The following is a 10,790-nucleotide window of genomic DNA, read 5'->3' on the forward strand; positions in this document are numbered from 1 at the left end:
CTTACATGTGTAATTAGGGTAGTTTTATCGTTTTTGCTGTAGAAATAGCACAATTTCAGTATATCTGTAAATATAATGTTAAAGAAAAATAAATACTATTGTAAATTAGTGTTTAAAAACAGCAGTTGGTGTGTAACAGAGAATTATTATATACTTACTATCTGATTTTGCACATGAAGAAATATGACCATGTAATAGGAATTGTGTTGGAGTAGTTTCTATCAGAAAAGTAGGAAGACATGAAAATAAAATAAGTGTAAGACTTAGGAGATGTAAGGAAAATAGTGCACTTCTAATTTAGTTTTTTACAAAAATGCTGTGTTACTTACCTGATTAATTAGCTAGTAAGCTGGATCTTTAAAGATGTTTATTCTGCAACAAAATCTTCAAAGTGTTGGCATCTACTTTCCAGAGAGGTAGCAGCAACAAATGGTAGAATGCATGTAGCCCTTTTATAGTATATGTGTTATGTGTGCTTTGATTTGATTGGTTGTAGGATGTAAGGAAGCATAGTATAGGCTAGTTTGAATTTTTTTAAGTTAATTGGAGTGTTTGTTGATGTGAGAATGGTGGTATGTGGTTATTCCCGCATTAAAGCAGGTTCGTGTTTAAATGAAATATATTTATATGTGAAAATAAGGAATGAAAATGTTAGTTAAATGCAAAGAATAATAGAAAATGATAAAATGCATGTAATAGAATGTATAGCAAATGTGGATTAATAGTAATTTTATGTAAGAAACAGGTATTATATGTGAAAAGTTTTTTTTAGTGAGAAATGACTTTTATTGATGATAAAGATGGTATTTTAGAAAGAAAAGTGTGCAAACATGAACTCGATATTTTTTTTTAACGATATTGTGGTAGTCTATATTTTTGTAGTCGATATTTTTGTAGTGTTAGGGCTAATTTCATGTCCAACGATATAATTGTAGTCGATATTTTTATAAGCCATATTTATGTATTCGATATAGTTAGTACTCGATATTTTTTACTCGATATTTTTGTAGTTTGTGTAATAAGTATAGTAAGTCGATATTTTTGTCGTCGATAATTTGTCAACGATATTTTGGTAAGTCGATAATTTGCCCGTCGATAATATTTCAGTGATCCGCACCAACGTCCAGTCACTAAACCAGGCTAAAATGAACTGTCCTCTACCAGGAGCTAACACTCTAAGTGACATCATATAATTCCTTAAAGAGAACAGCAACAGATTACAACAGAGACATTTTCTTTTGGTCCTGGGGCAAGGGGTAGTTACAGGGCAGTATGTGTGGTGTGTACAGTTCTGGTACCAGTATGTGTGGTGTATAAAGTTGTGGTACCAATGGTTCTTCAAAGCATGGCAACTGCTTCATTCGATTTGGACCTCGCAGTAGTTCAATTTTTTAAATTGCCACTCCAAGATTTGCAAAAGTGAGCAGTCAAGGATGTGATAAAAGGACAGGAAATCATACGTAGTATAACACGGTATCTACACACAATACGCTCAATACTGGGCCGATTTAAATCCTTTACAAAGGCCTGATATAGAGGAGGGGCTTATGGAATGAAGCCACAAACATGGCTACCTGAGTAAGAGTGCCCAACTCCCAAAAAACAACAAACAACTTTTGGTGTCTCCATGAATGCAAAGTGTATGCACATGCACAGTGTCTCCAAGCACACAAAGTGTCCTGTTAACTGTTAATGGAAAGTTTGGCCACCTTAACATTAACTCTACTAGTTATCTTGCTAGGGTTGAAACATTTGATTTGCATTTTACAGATAAAAGCTGCCGATCTAGGTCATTAACCTACTGAGCTCTTACAACAGTGTTGAAACCTGTGACCTGCAGTCTGTAGAGCAATGCTGCTGCTACAATAACCCACTGAGCTGCCTCACAAGGGCTGAACCTGCCATCTTGAAATAGCAGAGAAGTCCTGTTACATTAACCCTACGTAGTATCTACCGGAAGCATCTTGACCGAGCCAAGCACCACGGACCCTGGTCCTCTGACCATCCACTGCTACAACACCAGCACCCTCCATGCCCTCAATACCAGAGGCCACACTGCCTGCCAACAGTCATCGCCGGATGACACCCAGGTCCCTTTTTCCTGCCGAAACTGCAGCCGTACCTTTGCCTGCCACCGCACACCAGCCCCACCGACTGCACGGCCGACAAACACTGGACCCAACCGCCTCAGCTGCATCCTGCTCAATACACGCTCCCTTCACAAACACACCGTGGAGATCTTGGACCTACTCAACTCTGTCTATCCCAACATCACCTTTGACACGGAAACCTGGATGAACCCCACCTTTGCCCCAGACATGGCGACCGCCATCCTGGGGGGGGGGGGGGTACATGATCATCCACAAGACCGCATCAACGAACCAGGTTGAGAAATCGCTATCATACACAAAAGCACCCTCTGTCTCACCACCCACTCAGATGACCACTCGACCAACATGCGGCACCTCCTTTTCCAGGTCCAGACCAACCCGAACACCACCCTCTGTGGCACCCTTATCTACAGACCCCCGGACCCTGTCCACCCTTCAGCGACTCCATCATTGACTCCATTGCGCCCCATTCTCTCGCCTCTTCAGACTACATCCTCCTCGGCGACCTCAACTTTCACCTGGACAACTCCAATGACAAGAACACATCATCCCTGCTGGAGAACCTCGCCATCGTCAGACTCAAACAACGGGTCACCTCCCCAATCTACTCAGAAGGACACACGCTTGACCCCATTTTTCCCGCCAGCGACAACATCACCTTCAGTCACCCACCGAGCTGCTTTAGACCAACCATTGTTGCGTTCACTACTCCTTCACCAAACCCACCATTCAGCACCACGCCTACCGCACCCTCAGAACAAGTTGGAACAGAATAGCTGACCACCTCCCTCAGCAAAACACCACCTCCGAATTGGCGCACACCAATACCTCAGCACGCAACTTCCACCAATGGATTTTCAATTGCGCCGACACACTGGCTCCCCTCAAGAAAGCACCAGGCAAGCACAATCCAAAAAAGTCAGCTGGTTCTCTCCTACCCTTCATGAGTCCAGAAGCACCTGTAGATGGCTTGAAAAGAGATGGAGGAGCAGCAAAACCCAGGAAGACCACTCAGCCTTCAAAACCAATGTCACCACACACCACCACCTAATTAGAACAACAAAGAAGGCAGCCCTACCAGAAAGGATCAATGCCAACGTACTCAATTGTAAATTACTTTTTGCCGTGGTCAAAGATTTCACCAACCCGAACACAGAGACAGCAGACATCATACCCTCCCAAGACCTCTGCAACAATGTCAGCACCTTCTTCCACCACAAGATTAACGGTAATCTACGACCGCCTTAACAGCCTCGACACACAAGACCCTCTCACCCCACTCGCAATCAATGCACCCTGCCCAGAAGACTGAAAACACAATGATATCAACTCCTTGCTGAAGAAACCCTCTGCCGACCCAAAGGACCTCAAGAACTTCAGACCCATCTCTCTGCTCTGCTTCCCAGCTGAGGTCTTCGAGAAGGCCATCAACCCCCAACTTTCTGAATTTTTCAAAGCAAACCACATCCTGGACTTCTTCCAATCCTGCTTCTTAATCAACCACAATGCAGAGACGGCCCTCCTCTCTGCCACAGACACATCCGCACCATCCTCACCTGAGGCAGAACTACAGCCCTCATCCTCCTGGACCTCTTGGTCGCCTTCGACACTGTCACCCACTGCACACTATGCACAAGTCTCCTCACCGGCCGAACACAGAGAGTTAGACTACCATTTCCACTCTAACCCTACAGAGATCAGCTACTGCATGCCACAGGGCTCCTCCCTAAGCCCCACTCTCTTCAACATCTACATGGCCCCACTCGCAGCTATCGTCAGGAACCATGGACTCAACATCATCTTGTACGCCGACGACATTCAGCTGTTCCTCCCACTCACCAACTAACCCACAGTCGCCAAGAACTACTTCCACAACCGGATGAAGGCTGTTGCCACCTTGTTGAAGAAGAGCTGCTTCAAGCTAAACTCAGAGAAGACCAAAGTCCTCATCCTGGGCTCCCCCCACTCTGGGATGACTTCTGGTGGCCCGCAGATCTTGGATTCCCCCGCACACTCACAGAACTCGCATTAGTATATCCTAATATGATATTCTAATGTGATAAATCACTCACTTTCCCCAAAAGTTTTTAGTGCTCCTATTTGCTGCAGTTCATATGTCAGACCCCAAAATATTGTGGCATCAACGTGTTTTTGTCTCGAAAGAATGAATCCAAAAATAGCGCATTTCAATCTCAAATCAAGGTTCGCAAATGTATTTATCCCTCAGGTTTCATTATCCTGAAAAGATGGGGACAAGCAATATAAAAACTGAATAAGTATTAGTGTGTTTCAAGGGTAAGGTATAACTACTCTCAACAAGTTATGAATATCGGCTATACTATTGATATTTGGTACAATCCTGACTATATTGCTTGTCCCCATCTTTTCAGGATAATGAAACCTGAGGGATAAATACATTTGCGAACCTTGATTTGAGATTCCCATTCTTTATGGTGGCCTTTTGACCTACTTTGATAAATATATTGACATGTGAGTTTTCCTTTCCTAAGACTATAATATACAGTCTAAACTAGCTTTATCACGTATGGGATACTCATTATCTTAAATTTCCCCTGTATCATACAGTTCTTGCGCTATTTTTGGATTTGTTCTTTCGAGACAATAACACGTTGATGCGACAATATTTTCGGGTCTGATATATGAACTGCAGCAAATAGGAGTACTAAAAAATTTTGGAGAAAGTGAGTGATTTATCACATTAGAATATCATATTAGGATATACTAATGGTTTACTGAAATAGAAAAACTATGTGTTTCTCATATATCCACTATACAGGTCATTCGTTAAATGATTCCTAAATTTTGGAAATCAACGAGAAGAATATAGACTCAGACATCTACCTTCGTTTTAAAATATTCAGAAGGTTAGCCCTTTTTTTCCAAATATAATCTGGGTGACGGTCACTTGCACTTTTTTCACAATAGGTATCACCAACGTTCTTTTCACATATATGGTGTGGAAACATCGGACTCTTTTTGAGAGTCCCTTCTTTTCTATTCTATTCTTATTCGTTACATTCCTGCAGCTAAGGACATACGTGTCCAATTGTGAATCAGAGTTTTATATGACTTGTATTTATAAGAATTTTAAACATAATAAATTATTATCACAAACACATCAGTGCACATCCTTGTTCAGTCTCTATTATCCAATAGGCAATCTGCCTTATTAATCCAAAAGTCTCTTGTTGCTATACAACCAGTATTCTTTCAGTCCACAATAGAAATGCACAGTATCCGATAATCCACAGTTTTCTTTATTAGCTCTTTCTCTTGTCACAGCCGATGCGCGTTTCGCCCTACGCGGGCTTTTTCAAGGCAAGAAAACTATTCAAATGAGCAGCATATGTTCTAAAAGTAGTCTAAAAACAGGTTGGCATTGTACCTCCAAGCCTTTCGTTTTCTTATAGACGCATGTATTCACTCTAGTTCCATCCACATTTAGTGCCGGAAAGTTTGTTTTGTTCCGCGACTTCCTTCCGATAGTTTAGTATTGGAAGGAAGACACGGAACGAAACAAACTTTGCGGCAGCAGCGTATGCGGCATTTCCCTCGTTTCCCCCCTTGATGATCCTCAAATGCTTCTTCCCTTTTCTAGATTTCAAAGTATTTTATTGCAAAATAATTTTTTACAAGTATGATACATTACAGTACATTACTCATCTTGTCCGTGGAAGAAAGGAAGGAAGAGAAAGGAAAGAAAAGAAGAGAAGAGACCACCTTTTGAATGTCGCTTTGCCAGTGTTTTTCCAGTTCGCTTGAATTGTTTTGACCGCCGCTGTTAGCAGGAGATCGACTAGGTCCCTGTCGCCTTTGGATTGTAGCCCTGGTGCCATGAAGGCTGTGGCTATTCCCACTAGTCCACGCTCTATGTTGCCCCCTACTAAAGTGTCAATGAAGTCATACATCTTGCGCCAGAACTGCTTGACCTTGGGGCATTCGTATATGATGTGGGCCAGGTCCCCTTTCTCTTTGTGGCAATTCCAGCATGTGTCCGTTTCTGTGGCACCTGCTACTGCGAGTTTGGCTGGTGTCCAGAATAGTCTGTGTAGTAGCCAAAATTTTGTTTGCGCTAGCTGTGGGGATACTTTGTTGCTGGATGCTGAGGCCCATAGCCTAGGCTTCTCTTCTTCGCTGAGCGGCCTATGCTGTACCTCTTCCCAAAATGTCAGGGTCTTGGTGTTCAGTGTGGTAGTGCGCGGGGTGATGAGTTTGTATATGTGTGCTGTGTGATGGCCTATCTTGTTCAGGTTTTGTGTGTATTGTAGAATGGAGGGATTGAGTTTGGAGAGGTTGGCTTTGGTGATGGCTGCCTTAATCTTGAGGAATTCGTAGAATTCCGGTTTGGGTAGGGTGTATGTGTGTTGCAGCGTTTCAAATGTGAGCGGGGCTCCCCCTTTCTCTAGCTGGGCAGGTGTTGTGATGCCTTTCCCATACCACTCTTTGTTTGCTAGTACCTTGCCCTTATATGTTATTTTTGAGTTGTGCCAGATCGACTCCCATTTTGATCCTTTGATACTGCACTCCAACTCTCTGTCTACTCTGAGTAGCGCTGTTCTGGTATTTCTGAGAACTGCATTGCTGGCCTCTGGGTGTTTGTTTGCCGTGAGTGCTGCTAGTGGGTCAGCTCCTTCCAGGATGTCTCTTTCCAGATCAAGCCAGACTGGCATGTAGTCTGGTGTTGGGGAGAGCCAGTGTATTCCTTGTTTTGCTAAGCACGCTGTTTGGAAGGCCTTGTAGTTAGTCATGTTTAGCCCCCCAGCTCTTTCCACAGTCTCAGTTTTGGGAGGCTGATTCTAGCTTTTTTTCCGCTCCATAGGAATGTGTTGATTGTCTTATCTAGTTTTTTGTGGAATTCTTCGGTTAGGGTTAGTGATAGCATGCTAAGCAAATAGTTTAGCATGGGTGTGATCATCATCTTGATGGTTTCGGCTCTCCCCCACCAATTGATGAATTTCAGGCTCCAGGACTCTAGTTTGTTCCTGATTTTCTTAAGAATTGCCTCTTCGTTGTGGTCCAAGGTTGACCTTAGGTCTCTCCCGAAAAGGAATCCCAGGTATTTTAGGGGTTTCTTTTGCCAGGCTAGCCCCGAAGCGCCCAGGACTGTCCTTGTTGTGTGGCAGTTCATGGTTTTGCATTCTGATTTGTCTCTGTTTAATCTGTAGCCTGAGACCTGCGCGTATTCCTCGATTGTTTGCATCAGTTCAGCAATTGAGGTGTCTGGGTCGTTTGTCGTGATTAAGATGTCATCGGCGTACGCTGCCAGTTTGAAAGTGTTGTCTCTGACCCGCACGCCTGTTATCAGTGAGTTGCTCCTGATCATGCATAGGAGCGGTTCAAGCGCAAGTAGGAACAGGCCAGGGGAGAGTGGGCATCCCTGTCTTGTTCCCCTCTCCAGGGTGGACACTGCAGATGTGGTTCCATTGACAACTACCCGTGCTCTGGGGTTGTTGTAGAGTGACATTACCATGTTGCGATATTTGGTGCCTAGTCCGAATTTGCTCATGCATAGGTCAAGGAAGGGCCAGGAAACTCTATTGAAGGCCTTTTCCGCGTCTAGCGCGATCATCACCGCCTTGTCCTGGCTATTGGCCGTGTGGTGCATGAGGTGGCATAATAGTCTTGTGTTGTCTTGGGAGAGTCTGTTTTTGAGATAGCCTACTTGTGATTTGTGTATGAGGTGGGGCAGGTAGGTGTTTAGTCTCGCTGCCATTACTTTGGCATAGATTTTACAATCCACATTGATTAGTGAGATTGGGCGATAGTTCTGTGGGAACTGTGGGTTCTTCCCTTCTTTGGGGATGACAATGATGTTCGCCTCCGCCATCGAGTCGGTCATACTGCCCCTCTGAGCGCATAGTCTGAAGATCTTGACCATGGTCCCCTTAAGTAGGTTCTGGAATTGTTTGTAAAAGGCGGCTGTGTACCCGTCTGAGCCCGGCGCCTTGTTTGGTTTTAGGGAGTTGATCGCCATTCCTACTTCTGCTTCGGTTATAGTCTCTTCTAGTGAGTCTCTTTGTTCACCAGTGAGTTTGGGGAGATCAATTTTGTCCAGCAGGCTTGTGCCTCCGTCTGTAGCTAGTGTTTTGTCCGATGTGTAGAGCTCCTTATAGAAGTCCTTGAAGACCTCCAGGATTTGTTTGTTGGCTGTGTGCGTCCTATTTGCCCCGTCCGTTATTGCTGCATTGGAGTGTTGCCTGTGCTTTGCTTTCAGGTACCCTGCTAGTGCTTTCCCTGCCTTGTTTGCTGAGCACAGGTTTATGGACTTGTACTTATTGATCCATGTACCTGCTCTTTCGCTCAAGGTTTTGTTGAGCTCGTACTTCTTTTTCGTGAGTTCAGTGAGTGTGTTCCTGTCTACGAGATTCTCGCAGTGGCTCTTTTCCAGTTTCATTATCTGGCTCTCTAACTCTGTTATTTTTTTGTTTCTGTTTCTGTTCATTATGGCTTTTATGCTTAGGAACTTCCCTCTTATTGTGGCATTCAGCGCCTCCCATAGGGTTGCTTTGTCTGTCTCTGCTGTGTCATTGAAGGATAGGTATTCTCTGATTGCCTCTTCCACCTTCGCTATGTTGGCTGGGCTCTCTAGGATGTCACTGTTGAGTCGCCAGCTGCGACTCAGCTTCTCATTGTGTCTCCCGCTGATCGAGAGGGTTATGTGTGCATGGTCTGAGATAGTTATCGGGCCGATCTCTGTCAGATCAATGAGGTGTGTGTGAGTGGAGGACATGAAGATGTAGTCGATTCTGCTGTATGAGTTGTGTGGATGTGAATAGAAGGTGTACTCTCTGGCATTCGGGTGTTGTAGACTCCATGGGTAGGACATTCCTAATTTGGCACATATGTTTTTGAATATGTTCTGTTCTTGTGGTGCATGGCTCATCCTGTGTGGGTGTCTATCTATGGCATTGTCGATGGTCTGGTTCATGTCTCCCGCTAGGATAAGTAGTTCTCCCTGAGGGACATTGGCGAGTTTGTTCTCCACTCCCTCAACGAATTCGCTGTCCAGTGAGTTCGGGCCGTATATGTTGGCTACGTGGATTACCTCCTCCCCTCTTTTCAGGCATGTGATCAGCATTCTTCCTTTTGTGTTGGCTTGGTGTTCTTGTATTGTGAGCTTGGCTTTTTTGCTGATGATGATTATAACTCCCCTTTCTTATTCACCGCGGGTGAGCAGGCTATCTCGCCTATCCACCTTGCCTTGAGGCGTTTTGCATCCTCCTCAGAGACCCTAGTTTCCTGGAGGACGTATATGTCTCCTTTGAGTTTGGCTAAGTAGTCAAGTGTTTTCCGGTGCTTTATGGGGTGGTTGAGACCTTTAACATTGAGGGATACTATCTTAACCCCTTCGATGCTGATGACGGAGCGTTTCCGTCATCAGCATCGGTTGGGCTGTGCTGATGACGGAACCGCTCCGTCATCAGTACAGCCCTGGGGGGAGCGCTGGCGCTCCCCCCCCTGTGCAGCGATCTTACTTATTTTTGCAGGGGTTGCAGAGGAAGACTTTCCGCTGCCACCCCCTGGCCCCCCCCCACGCTTCCTGGTGACGTCAGCGCGCACAGCGCGCGCCAACGTCATCAGGAAGCGCTGGACGCGCTGGAAGCCATTTGTTTCCAGCGCGTCCAGGATCAAGGTGCGTGTTTGGTGCTCCGGTGGGGCGGGGGGGGGCGTTTTTCGGTGCCTTGAGGCATCGGGGGGGAGGAAACTGTGTTTCCTCTCCCCTGATGTCCCAATGCAGGGCATTCCTGGTGCACGATCGCGCACAGCGTCGCGATCGTGCACCAGGAATGCCCCACTAGACACCAGGGTTTTTGTGTGTGTGTTTATTTATGTGCAGGAAGCGACCCCTTGGGCAAGGGTCGCTTCCTTTTTGGGCCAAATTATGTTTTAGACTTTTCTGCCCCCCCTGGGGCAGATCAGCCGTTTTTTTGGCCGATCTACACCCAGGGTGGGCAGAAAAGCCCACTAGAGCCAGGGATTACTTTGTGTTTGAAATCGGAAGCGACCCCTTGGGCAAGGGTCGCTTCCTTTTGGGGGCAAATAATTTTTCAGACTTTTCTGCCCCCCCCCTGGGGCAGATCGGCCGTTTTTTGGGCTGCATCTGGACCCAGGGGGGGGGGGGGCAGAAAAGCCCACTAGACACCAGGGATTGATTTTTATTTATAAAGGAAGCGACCCCTTGGGCAAGGGTCGCTTCCTTAGGGGCATACAATAATTTTCAGACTTTTCTGCCCCCCCTGGGGCAGATCGGCCGTTTTTTTGGATGATCTGCACCCAGGGGGAGCAGAAAAGCCCACTAGTCACCAGGGATTTGTTTTTATTTGAAAAGGAAGCGACCCCTTGGGGAAGGGTCGCTTCCTAGTGGCCCTAATATTTTTTTAGACTTTTCTGCCCCCCCTGGGGACAGATTGGCTGTTTTTTGGGCCGCATCTGGACCCAGGGGGGGCAGAAAAGCCCACTAGACACCAGGGATTGGGTTATATTTATAAAGGAAGCGACCCCTTGGGCAAGGGTCGCTTCCTTAGGGGGATAACATATTTTTTCAGACTTTTCTGCCCCCCCCCCCCGGGGCAGATTGGCCGTTTTGTGGCCGATCTGCACCCAGGGGGGGGGGGGGGGCAGAAAAGCCCACTAGTCACCAGGTTGTTTGTATTTTGA

Source organism: Lissotriton vulgaris, chromosome 2_1 (assembly GCF_964263255.1).
Source record: "Lissotriton vulgaris chromosome 2_1, aLisVul1.2, whole genome shotgun sequence".
NCBI lineage: Eukaryota > Metazoa > Chordata > Amphibia > Caudata > Salamandridae > Lissotriton > Lissotriton vulgaris.